Source organism: Camelus ferus, chromosome 9 (assembly GCF_009834535.1).
Source record: "Camelus ferus isolate YT-003-E chromosome 9, BCGSAC_Cfer_1.0, whole genome shotgun sequence".
NCBI classification, from domain to species: Eukaryota; Metazoa; Chordata; class Mammalia; order Artiodactyla; family Camelidae; genus Camelus; species Camelus ferus.
In genome coordinates this window covers 17,422,802-17,435,392 of record NC_045704.1, presented here as the reverse complement: position 1 = coordinate 17,435,392, position 12,591 = coordinate 17,422,802, and the positions used below count along the sequence as shown (strand labels likewise).

Sequence of the window (12,591 nt, the reverse complement as noted above, 5' to 3'; positions counted from 1 at the left end):
GTGGGTATCATTTGTTTTTTAGTGTGGCAAGTAGGGACTGTTTGAAGAGAAAGAAGTAGTGTTTACAATGATATGGCCAAATAAAGCACCAATCCGGAAGTTAGTAAGGAGAGAGACAATAAATGACATATGCAGTTCAAAATCAATTTAGAGTGTGCTTGAATGTGAGAGAAGGCTACCATGCTACAGTAATCAGTATTGAGCATTTACCAAACCTCACCTAACTATTTACTCTGGGAATGTTCAACTGTGTGCTTTCCCCACCCACACAGTGACGGGTCCGGTTTAGGCGCTCCCCTTTTACTTATATTCCGCAGCTGTACTGAAACCCTTAGTTGTCTTGGATCCCTGCGTGCTGTGCGGTGCCTCTCCTCAGCACGGGAACTGTGAGCTGTTTTCAACTTCTCTTCTTAGTGGCACTGAGCTCTCTAAATTGCCACTCTACACACCTCTCTACATTAAAACCCAGTCAGAGCTTAGACTGCAGCAAACAGATACCCGCTATGCTGATCAAGGACGTGATGTTTTCACTTATGAAAGACTTAGCCCTGCAACTTCTAAGCCACATGTTATGGCTATTCCTCGAGGAAAAGTTGATGCTGTTTTCCCCAGAGTATATAACAGATCAACACACCGTGTTAAATGAAATCATACAGTGGAGTTGTCGGTATGCAGTGGAAACTGCTCTGACCTATATAATCCGGAACATGGCTGCTGTTGTCAATAACTTGTTTAAGGGAAACATTCTACAAAACTTCCCATACTTCTCTAAGAAGGAGCGTCGTGAAGCAGCATGTCTATATACAGTTTAAAAGAAACTATAAAGGCATATGGAAATTATGTCCAGTCGTTGGATTTTCCTTGCCTTTCTCGTGCAGTCTCAAATGAAAAGATCAAATACGTTCCTGACACAAGCAGAATATAGGCGTGATTGCAATAACTGCTGAAAGTGATTTTCTTTCATCGAAATCAGCTTTCTTCCAATTTTGACAAATTCGCTTGCCGAAGAAATTTGAAACGGACTGAAATAAAGCTGTTGCGAAATGGCATGCAGTCTGTGGTCTGTTTGTGTGGTGAGATCTGTTGTGGGTTTCGGCGGGCTGTCGCTCAGGCGGTAAAAGAAGCTTCCAGACAGAACGAAAAGTTGAATAGCTGCACTGCTACGGGCAAGAGTGGGCCAGAGACGGGAGGTGACCGTGTGAGCGCCGGGGTGACCGTGCCGGGTGTTTTTTTGAGGAAAGGGCTGCGAACCCAGAGGGATGGCGGAGCGTGATCATGTCGTGAACAGATTTCTGATTGGCTACAAGTGAGGTACGGGGCTTTGGTGCATGGCAAGGCAGTGGGATGTGTGACTCGCAAAAGACGGAGACATAGGGTTGAGACAGACCAGGTCCTCTTGACTTTTCATTGTCTGTTTAGACATTACCCAGGGCAGTTAATCCTGCTAGTGTTGGTCGGTGTGACTCAGAAAGGAATGTACTTTATCTTGTGAAGAGGAGAAGGCAGATGCCTAATGGCCAGAAGTTTGGGGGTCGCAGGGCCCGGGCTGGCAGCGCTTGGCACCACAAGATCTGTCCGGTGTCCAGCCCCAGGATCTCTGCCCTGGACCCTAGAGGGGGTAAATAGAGAGGACCTGTTTGGACTTTAATATTGGGGACCAGCAGAGGGTCCCATTGACCATTGACCTATTTAACCTTACACAGCATAGTATCAAAACTTGAATTTTAATCCGTAAATGTCTGTTTTATTTACCCCATTTTCAATAACCATCCAGATTTTTTTTATCCATTTGAGATCAGTCGCTTTAAAATCATCCTTTCTTTTTTTTTTTTTTTAATTTCACTTAGTCAGCCTACGTTCATATTATTTATTCTAATATTTGTATTGGCAACTGTGAGGCCCATTGAGGGGAACGGGAGTACACAAATAAGGCCTCCCAAGGCAGTTTTTCCTGTCATTTTAAACTAAGGGCTTTCTTTGATTAACCATTAGATAGATACTTTCCGTCTTTAAGTTTGGTTGAAATTTATAGGTATGAAACTGCTGTCGATAGTGAGAGCTCTCTCAAATGTTACCAATTTAGAAGTTTCTCGAACTTCAAAGTTCCATCCTCTGGCCATGAATGAGCTAGATTTATGCTTAGTGATTTGAAAGCCATAAGAGGAAGAGGCTTCCCCATGAGACAGTAGGGGCTTCTGCCTTAAGAAGATTCAAATTTTACTCCCCGGAAGTAAAGGCCTTCATGGTCCAGGCTGACGCAATGAAGACTGACGTGGCAAAAAGCCTGAGAATGGGTAGAATCAGAGAGAGGAATGCTCAGAATCCCAGTCTCTTTGCCTGGCTGACAAATATATGTCATTTGTGGACCTTTTGTATGGCAGAGACCTAGGTGTCTCTTTGTTTAAACACACACACACACACACACACACACACACACACACACACACATCCAACCCAGAGAAAGATAGAATTTACATTTCAACGCCACAGGAAGAGAAATGCAAGTTCCCTGTAGAAGGATTTTTGTTTGTGTCAGTTCAGAATTCTGAACAGTTGCTTTTACCAGGCTTTTTACCCTTAACTGCATACAGAAGAAAAGAGCCCCAGCTTAGTGATCTTCAGGGCGAGACTTCCTTTAATTCCCAACTAAGAAAGTACTTGTCAGTGTAATTTTACACTGGCAATCTGTTGCTCCTTTTGCTTTTGTTTTGAACGCTTAGTTCCTGTTCTAAAGCCGGTTGTGAGAATACAGTCGAGAGTGACGATCCTGTGGTGGGCCAATGTGCTGTTTGAGAGCTCAGCGTCTAAGCTTTTTCCCCAGGGCGGTCTCCGTTCCCTCTCATGTGTCATCAAAATGAGTGAGTCTCCCTTACAGGGAGAGCTGCCCAGGACCAGGTCTTGGTTTCTACAACTCCTGCAGGTTTCTCACTCACCAGAGAAATCCATTGCCGGCCAGGAGAGTCTTGTCTTCTGTGTAGAGTTTCAGTTTTTCTGATTAAAAAAAGGACCAGAGACATGTTGCACAATGAGAATATACAGACAGCCACTGAACTGTACGTGGGTTAAGGGTTATGTCTTTTATGATAATGAAATATTTTCAAGGGAGAAATTTGCAGTTGTTGACTGAAATAAATGCACAGCCTAAAAGTTGAGAGTTATGTTTTATTTGGCAGACATTTCTGAGGACTTGAACTCCTTTGAGCCGGGAGGACAGCCTCTCAGGTCGCTCTGAGAGGCTGCTCTGAAGAGGTAGACAAGGAGCCAGAATATATAGGAGTTTTACAACAAAAACCAGGTAGTCAGAACATTAAAAGATTACTTGTTAACTGAAGAAAACCAGACATCTTAAATTAAAGAATTTAGCATTCTCCTACGTGAGGGATGGAGGGAGCAAACATTTGGGCTCACTGAATTCATTCCTTTAACAGGCACCTAGCTATCTAGGGCCAATATCCTGTCCTTTCTTATTCTGAGTCCCCTCCGAGTGCACCATTGTGAGTGGCTGCAGAGGCTGGGCTGCGGGCTTGTCTTCACTGGGGGGTGTCAGGAGCAGCTGATGACTTGATGGCTTCAGCATTCTTTGTTTACTGGTATGGTTTACAGTGCTGTTCTGCTCTCAGGCTTTAAGATTGTTGGGCTTTTGAGAACCTCAAGTCTTGAAGGGGAACTTCTGGGTGTGGTAAGCACAATGTGTGGGTGGTTTGAGGTTTCATTTCCTGTTTCCAATCAGCCTGTTTCAGCCTTGGCTGGTTCCTCTTGGGGCCTCTGAATCCCTCAAGAGCCCAAGATGGGGGCAGAGGCTCAAAGCTACAGTGATTATGCTGAGCAGAGGGGCCAAGGTGGGAGGAGAGAGGTGGGGTTTGAGAGATGGTTAGAGGACAAGAGTGTGGATGGGAGGGGGTAAGTCAAAGGATTCAAGGGAACTGAGGCTGAGGAGGCTCAGCTTTACAAGAAAGGGTTAATGAGGATCAGGGATGGTGAAGAGGAAGCCAGCTTAGATGTGTCCTGAGGGTAGTTCCCATGTCTGTCACCCTGTGTAGCCATTGAGGTTCCTCTTGTATTTAACAGAAGTTTGCCTTTTCTGAGTGGTGTTTGTTTCTTGGCTGGCCTGTCATTTCTGTAACATTTCTGGAGGCCCCAGCAAGATTCAACAACACCAGCCCCTTTAGCCGCTAGACCAGTGGCTCTGGCCTACCTGGGGATGGGACTCTGGCAGCAAACAAGGTGACGCCACACGACGGTGTTCCGGGTTGTCTTTCATGACGGCGACTCAGCCCCCCCAGGTGGCTGGGCTACAACCAGAGTCAGACTTAGTGGAGGGTCGGACAGAGTCACCAGGTGGCCGTCCGGACAAGGTAGGAACCCCCAGGGAGAAATCAGTTCCTGTCCCAGTGGACAGAAGAGGAGGCTGATCCCCTCCTACAGGAAACAGGATATTGGGATTGGTGGGAGGACTGTTGTTAACCTCTGTGTGTGTGAGTGAGTGAGCGGCCTGTGAAGCATGCAATCAGTCTCGAGTTTGTAGCTCCACGGCATTCCGCTACGGAGTTCGAATGAGTCCCAACCTGTGGTCCCGTGGTGACCACATATGGCTCAAGGCTGTATCAGTCCCTCAGGGTCCTGATTGGAGTCAGCGGCTTATACTGACCCACCAAAGCTAAGAGGCACCTTCATCCCCATGAGGGGAGCAGCCAGGCGGATGCAGCAAAAACCCTCCCTTGTCTTGTCTGTGACACCAGCACAGGGTGGCTACGCTGGGAGGGAAAGCGACATAAAACAGCCAATGAGTGAACGCCCCCTATGCCTTCGGAGGCCAGGATGCTATTTCTTTGAGAAAGTCTCCTACCTGACTCTGTCACAGAACACCGGAGACTTATTGTTCCCCTACTGAACTGACCCAAGGAGTGCTCCTTTTGCCTAGCCTCAGACCCCCAGGATTTGAGTTTAGAAGATGAATTTCTTCAGGACTGGGCTCACCCAGCTTTGGAGGTCCACTTTCTAGTCCATTTGTTTTGCCATCAGCCATCAGTCCCACACCCTTGGTACATTAGTTCAGGTTATAGAGAGGATTTAGTGAGGAAGCCCCTGGAACTGGTTGAGGCCTTGAGCTCCAGAGACATCAGCTGTGACTGGAACCCAAGCTCCCTGACCAAATTAGCCTTCAAATGACTCATAGAGCCAGCAAGAGAGTAGTCTTTCTGGGAACTCTGGTGTTTTGAAGAGTGAAGAAGGAAAAGATATAAAGGCTACCTTCCCAAACACCCAAAGCAACAGCTCTATTATCCTTAAACATCTAGACAGAATGGGAGGCTTGAAGCCGAAACCCACCATCCTAGACTGCATGATTAAGAATTTCAAAAAGGGGTATGCAGGAGACTATGGAGTTCGAATGACCCCTGGCAGGCTCCATACTTTGTGTGAGCTTGAATGCTGACCTTTGGAGTCGGGTGGTCCTCAGGAGGAACTCTGGACCTAGCAGCAGTGCAAGCAGTCTATCAAATAATCACTGGAACCCGAGGCCACCCAGATCAGTTCCCTTACATTGACTCCTTGCTGAATATCACCCAGTCTCTACCCGCATGGATTCGGTTCTGCTCAAATGGACCTGGATAATACAAGATATTAGCAGCTCAGCCAGTCCAGGCCAAAAAGACAGATAGAGAAAAGCTTATTTTCCAGGGAGACAGAAAAGACGAGATGTGCCTGCCCCCTCTATGCCCCAGGGCACTGACACCTCCCGTCCCACTGGAGACACTGCCACCCTCTATGTCACCACCTCCCCAGCCTGAGTACGCAGAGCAGAGCCCAGCCCCCAGCCTGAGCAGGTAGGAAGGAGACTCCACTCAGCACAAGCTGGGAGACCGGCACCACCGGCCCTCCAAATGCCACTGTGGGAGACGCAAGGGCCACAGCAAGTTGGGGAAGACAGGACTGTTCAACCCAGGCACCCCATACTCTGCTACCAACCCTTTAGTACTACAGACCTTCTCAAGTGGTGCCATCATACTCCTTCCTACTCTGAAAAACCACAGGCATTTCAATCCCATTATGGTCTAAACAGAATTAAGAAAAAGAGCTTCCACAAGAATAGCAGGTGAAGAGCTATTGGTGAACCGGTCAGGATTTTTGGCTGCCCTCCAAAGAAAAGGAGCAGAAAGTGTCGGAGCGGTCCACGGATGACATCAGGGAGAGCCCCCAAGCAGTGACAGCGAGCGGATCAGCAGCCACGGCCGCCTAGCAGCAGCAGCAGCCCCAGCACAGCCTCCACCTCGGCTGCTGCCGCCGCTGCCGCAATGGCATCTGTCGGGGAGCACCAGCCCCTGCCCAGTCCCGAAGTGATGCTGGGACACTCATGGGGCTCTGTTGCGAAGACATGCCAGTATTTGGTCTCTGTCAAGCCCATAACGATTTCTAGTTGATGGTGTGTGATAACTGTAATCAGGCCATCAAACTGCAGGCTCTGATCGACCTCGTAGAGTCTGTCTTTCATTCTCACCGGCCCACCTGGGAAGATGTTCGCCAGCTGCTTCTGACTCTTTCAATACGGAGGAAAAGAGACACATTCTCACTGAAGCATGAAAATGGCTGCAAGGGCTGAGCCCCCAGGGACACACTGGATGTTGAGGGGTGGGCCATGACATGGGCCCCTGACCAGATTGGGACTTTCTCTTGGAGTCCTGAATCAGAATGTGGGGCCATGGCAGCGCCCTGTGGCCTATTTGTCTAAAAAACTGGACCCTGTGTCATCAGGATGGCCACCCTGTCTACGGGGCCCTCGCTGCCACAGCCCCCTGGTCAACGAGGCAGACAAACTCACGCTGGGACAAACTTTAAATGTAAAAGTATCCCACTCCGTAGTGGCCCTGATGAATGACCCCAGTTACAAATGGATAACTGACACAAGGATTACCCACAACCGGGGCTCCTACGTAAAAATCTAAGAGTCCATCTAGAGACTGTGAGAACCTTAAACCCAGCCACATATTTACCCAAATGGGAAGGGCAGCCTGATCACAACTGTGAGGAAATCATCGAAGAAGTGTACGCGAGTAGGCCTGATCTAACCAACAAGCTCCTGCAAAACCCAGACCTGGAATTCTTCACAGACAGCAACAGTTATGTGCAGGATGGAAAATGGCCAGCAGGTTACACTGTAACAACAACCCAAGAGGTGAAAAAGGCAGAGTCCCTCCCCAAGGATGGTCTGCTCAGAGAGCAGAGATTTGGACACTGTTCCAGACACTAAGGGAAGGGAAAGGAAGACAAATCAATATATACACTGATTCCAAATATGCATTTGCAACCTTACATGTACATGGAGCCATCTATAAGAAGAGAAGGCTCTTGACTGCTGGGGGAAAAAAATCAAAAACAAAGAAGAAATTTTACAGTTACTGGAGGCAGTATGAGATCCAAAGGAAGTAGCCATTATTCACTGTAAGGGACATCAAAAAGAAAATGACTCTGTGAGCCAGGGGAACAGGCTAGTTGATCAAAAGGCAAAAGAGGCAGCTGCCCGGGAACACCCAGTAATTAAAATTATGGCAGCGCCAGAGATACCCACTATCCCAGAATATAGCCACGACAAAAACAAGTGGGCACAGGCCAAACAAGGGAAGAAAGAAAAGGATGGATGGTGGATCATGATGGATAGAAGGGTTTTCATTCCAAAATGACTAGCTTATCGCATAGTCCAACAACAACACAAAACCACACATATGGAAAAAAACGACTTTGGAGGCCCTCTTAAAGCGATATTTCCTGATTTCTTATCTCCCTACTCTGTGTGCATCAGTCTCCCAACGCTGCTTGCTCTGTGCTCAAAACAATCCAAAACAAGGGCCCACTGGGCCAAAGGGAGTACAACAACGTGGATTGGCTCCCTTCAAAGATTTAGAAGTGGACTTTACTGAACTTGGGCTCAGTAAGGGATATAAGTACCTTCTGGTTTTCGCCTGCACCTTCACAGGGTGGATGGAAGCCTACCCCACCAGGACGGAGAAAGCAAGGGAGATAACAAAGGCTCTCCTCAGGGATGTCATCCCTTGGTTTGAAATACCCACCTCCATTGTGTCTGACAGTGGACCCGCCTTCGTGGCAGAGATTGTACAGCAAGTGGCAAAGACACTGAGCATCCGCTGGAACCTACACACAGCATACCGGTCTCAAAGCTCAGGGAAGGTAGAAAGAATGAACAGAACTCTAAAACAAATGATAGCTAAAATAAGCCAAGAAACCCAGCTCCCCTGGGTGGACATTTTACCCCTGGCTCTGTTGCAAATTAGATGCACCCCAAGATTTAACATTGGGTTCTCTCCCTTTGAAATCCTCTATGGGCAACCACCACCTTTAGTCAGGGTGGGAAATCCCACCCCAGAGATAGGAAATATAGGGCCCGACCAACAACCATTGGGACTAGGACAAGTACTATGGGAAGTTTGGGGTTGGGTAATAGAGAAAACCCCCATTTTGTTAGGAGTCCAAGTGCATCCCCATAAACCAGGTGACCAAGTATGGGTGAAGGATTGGAAAAAGGAACCTCTCAAACCAACATGGAAGGGACCATATTTAGTGGTATTAACTACCCCTACGTCTGTTAAGTTGCAGGGATCATCCCTTGGATCCACCACTCCAGGGTTAAGAGAGTGACTTCACCTCAGACAGAGGGTCCCTGGAGAATTGAGAGCATCCCGGGAGACCCGCTCAAGATCAAGATCAAGAGGGACCAGAAAAAGGTCGACGAGCCCTGCTCTAGCCACACCTGGAAGCTGGCTAGTCAACACACGGCCAAAGTTTGAGGAAAGCTCAACAAAACTGTTAAATATATTCCTCTTGTGCTCCCTTGCCTCTTTCCTTGTTTGCTATACTAGCCTGCATATTAGTAGTGGGGCTGGCCAGCACCGCCCCACCTGACTGGAATATAGGCCATAGGATCCTGATAGCTATTATATACCTTGTTATAACTAGTGCCATCACCGCAGCATCATGTCTAAGATAACCATAAGGCTGATGTTACTGACGCTAATGCCCTCACTCCCCTTGGCTTCACAATGCACCTGCACTGAACTGGGTGACATGTTGTCCATGTACCGACCTGTATATTCAGCTTATACTTATCAACCGAGCTGATGCTATGACTCCACTTCAGAGTGCACATATCAGGGCAGATCCTACTGGACTGGCATGATTAAGGCTTATTATGTATCTGGCATCAAGTGCTATGGCACACCAGGCAAGCTAGTGTGCTGGACCAAGCAAACACACTATGGGATGAGTGATGGAGGAGGAGTACAGGACCAGGCATGCTGGCAAGTAGTCCAACAAGCAGTCCAGAGGCAACACCAAAAGTTATTACCTACCCAGGAGCCAATAAAGCTTCTATCTTTAGCTGAGCCTCAGGATCTAGACCCACAAATAGATGAGCTGTTGGCTGCAGTCCATGGGATTCTCAATCATTCCAAACCAGACATGGCTAAAGATTGCTGGTTATGCTTACATCCTGGCCCCATCCAGCACCTGGCTTTACCTTTGACAAACTTCACTAAGACTTTCACTATGACTAATAGCGATGCTGCCTCTACCACTAGAAGTTCCAGGCTGAACTCCGTACAGCTCGCCTACAAGGCACCAGAATGTTATTTCAATAATGGAACTAATCCTTTAGAGGGCAATCTAACTATAAAACAATGTATTAAAACCTCACACTATATGGGTCTAGGGTGCCAACCCACACAAGGATGCTGTTCTAATAACAGGACTTATTTTGTGTGTGGCGAATTTGCCTACCAGTGCCTCCCCACCGGTTGGGCAGAGTTATGTGCTTTAGCTTACCTCATTCCCTGAATGGACATTATGCCTAATAATCAAAGTCTGCCTATCCCTGTCATAACTCACCAGCATCCACGAAAGGATAAAATGACCCATACTACTGATCCCCTTGCTAGTGGGGCTCCGAGTGGCAACAGGGGTGGGCACAGGAATCGGTGGCAAAGCCTCATCCTCTTATTCCTATTATCAGCTTACAGGTGAGTTCAGCCAAGATCTCCAATGAATAGCAGAAACCCTGAGAGCTCTGCAAAATCAGATTGACTCTCTAGCCAAGGTGGTCTTACAAAACAGGAGGGGTCTGGACCTACTGACGGCCAAAGAGAGGGGAATGTGCCTCTTCCTAAATGAAGAGTGCTGCTTTTATGCCAATCAATCAGGAATTGTCAGAGGGATGATTCAAGAGTTACAAGACAGAGTGGAAAAGAGGAAGCATATTTTAGGCAAGAGCCCAAAGACAGGCCCCTGGAGCTGGATCTCCTGGCTGGCACCGTTCACAAGTCCCTTGCTCCTAATTTTTGCAGTTCTGCTGTTTAGGCCCTGTATCCTAAACTTCCTGACCCGCTTTGTCAGTGAGCAGATAGAGGTTATAAAACTCCAGATGTTAGCCTTCAATTATGAGCCCCTGCAACAGATAAGTGATGATGCTTACACCAAGAAAGGTTGTGAAAGCATCAAGAGAGGGGAATGAGAAGGAAAAGCCGGGCTGGGCTAACAAGCTAACTCATAAATCTAAGTGTAATAAGTGTCGGTTTACTGATCTCAGTTCTGCTGTGCTAACTCGTAAATCTGAAGTTTAGTAAGCTGTCAGTTTACTGGGTTAACAAGTTAATTTGTAAATCCAAGGTCAACAAGTGTCAGTAACACGATCTGTTCCTACAAGATAAGTTCCAGTGTACTGATTCCTTGCTTTTGCTGTTCATGCCTTATTGGCTAATAGCCCCATCCTTGTAATTAACCCTATAAAACCTCATGCACACGTCTTGAAGGTGCTCAGGGCTTTGAAGCAGAAGCCCTTCTGAGCCTGCTGACGTAATAAATCTGAGTACTCCAACCCTCCAAGTGGTGCTTCATTTCTTGGCTGGCCTGTCGGTTCCATAACATAAGTACTTACTTAATTGGGAATTAAAGAAAATCTCACCCTAAAAATAACTAAGCTGTGGCCCCTTTATTGTGTATACAGTTAAGTTAAAAAAAAAAAAAAAGGTGGCCTGAGAAAAACAATTTTTTTCAGAATTCTGATCTTACAAAAACAAAAGCCTTCTAAAGAGAATTTGCACTTCTCTTCCTGTGCCTTTAAAAAATGTGTTTTATCTTTCTCTGGGCATTTTGTGTGTGTGTGTGTTTAAAAAACTTGATCTTTGCCATTGGAAAGATACAAGTATGGTATACAAATGGCAGCCAAGCAAATAGATTGGGATTCTGAGCAATCCTTTGTACCAATTCTCAGGCATTTTGCCAACTTAACCTTTGTTGCATCAGCCTGAACCACAAAGGCCTTTACTTTTTTTGGAAGTAAACTTTTGAATATTATTTAGGTGGTACTCCCCACTCTCTTGTGGGAAAGCCTCTTCATCTTATTGGTTTGATATATATCTTCATTTATTATATACATTAAACCAATATATACCTTCTTCTTAATTGGCTTAATATGTAGCTCATTGATGGCCAGATGATAGATACTTTAAATTGAGAAACTTCTGAATTGGTAAAACTTTAGAAAGCTCTCATTATAAACAGCTGTTTAATTGGTACCTACTAAAAATTGAATTTAAGGGTGGAAAAAATGTATATCTAATGGTTAACCTAAGAACTCCTTTAGTTTAAAACAAGAAAAACCAGTTTGGAAAGTCTTATTTGTGTTCTTCCCTTCCCCTCAAAATGTTTTAGAGGTGCTAATAAAAATATTAGAATAATTAATGTTAATTAGGTTGAGTAACACTGTAGAAAAAGTCTATAAAGATTTTTCTTAACAAGGTAAAAATGAGGGACTTATCCCAAATGGATAAACATTTTCCAGATGGTTATTTAAAACACGATAAGTAGGGGGAACAGCCAAGATGGCAGAGTACAAGGACACTTCTAGCTCATCCTCTCCCACAAATACACCAAGACTGACATCCACGGACCCACCCAGCCAATCAGAGCACCTGCTGAACTTTGACAGAACATCGCCTTCTTTAAAAGACAAAATACACCACAAATCTGGTAGGAGAAAAGGAAAAAAGAAAGAAGAAAAAGCAAAATAGTGCGGGACTGATCCCGCGGGGAGGGAGTGGCAAAGTAGGAATAGCACTCCATTGCTGGGTCTCCTCCTCTCCAATGGAGGTCAGTGGGACGGAGGGAGAACCTCCAAGACTCAGATCTGTATGGAATAGCCCTTGACCATCAGAACTAAGATAAATGGGCACAAAGGGTCCCCATGACCCTCAGCCCTAGAGGCAAACCGGCAGGTGGGGGATGGGACAGATTGCCCAAGCCAGGTGGAGGACTCACGCCAGCTGTAGAGGCAACCACAGGGGATTGCAATGTGCTGTGCACCATTGCTGGGAGGGTATACAGAGCAAAATAACCTGGGTCCGCCATAAAACATGGGGAAAAAAAGCAAAGCAACACTGCTGATGTGCCCTGGGGGGAAGGGTGCTGTAGCCTTTGTCTCCAAAGACCTGCGGAACCATTGCTGGTGTGTTCTCTGGAGAAGAGAGGCAGGACTTGACCACAGCCACCATATCCTTAGGTGTGCAGAGCCCAGGCAGAGGTGGGGTC

The 12,591-nt window shown here is 46.5% G+C and overlaps 1 long non-coding RNA gene across 1 annotated transcript; it reads left to right on the top strand.

The window, feature by feature from the left end:
• The first annotated feature begins 1,064 nt into the window (after nt 1-1,064).
• Nucleotides 1,065-10,887, top strand: LOC106728974. Its single transcript, XR_001365248.2, has 2 exons — nt 1,065-1,311; nt 8,602-10,887. It is a non-coding gene; the product is annotated as an uncharacterized LOC106728974 (long non-coding RNA).
• Nucleotides 10,888-12,591: the final 1,704 nt, after the last annotated feature.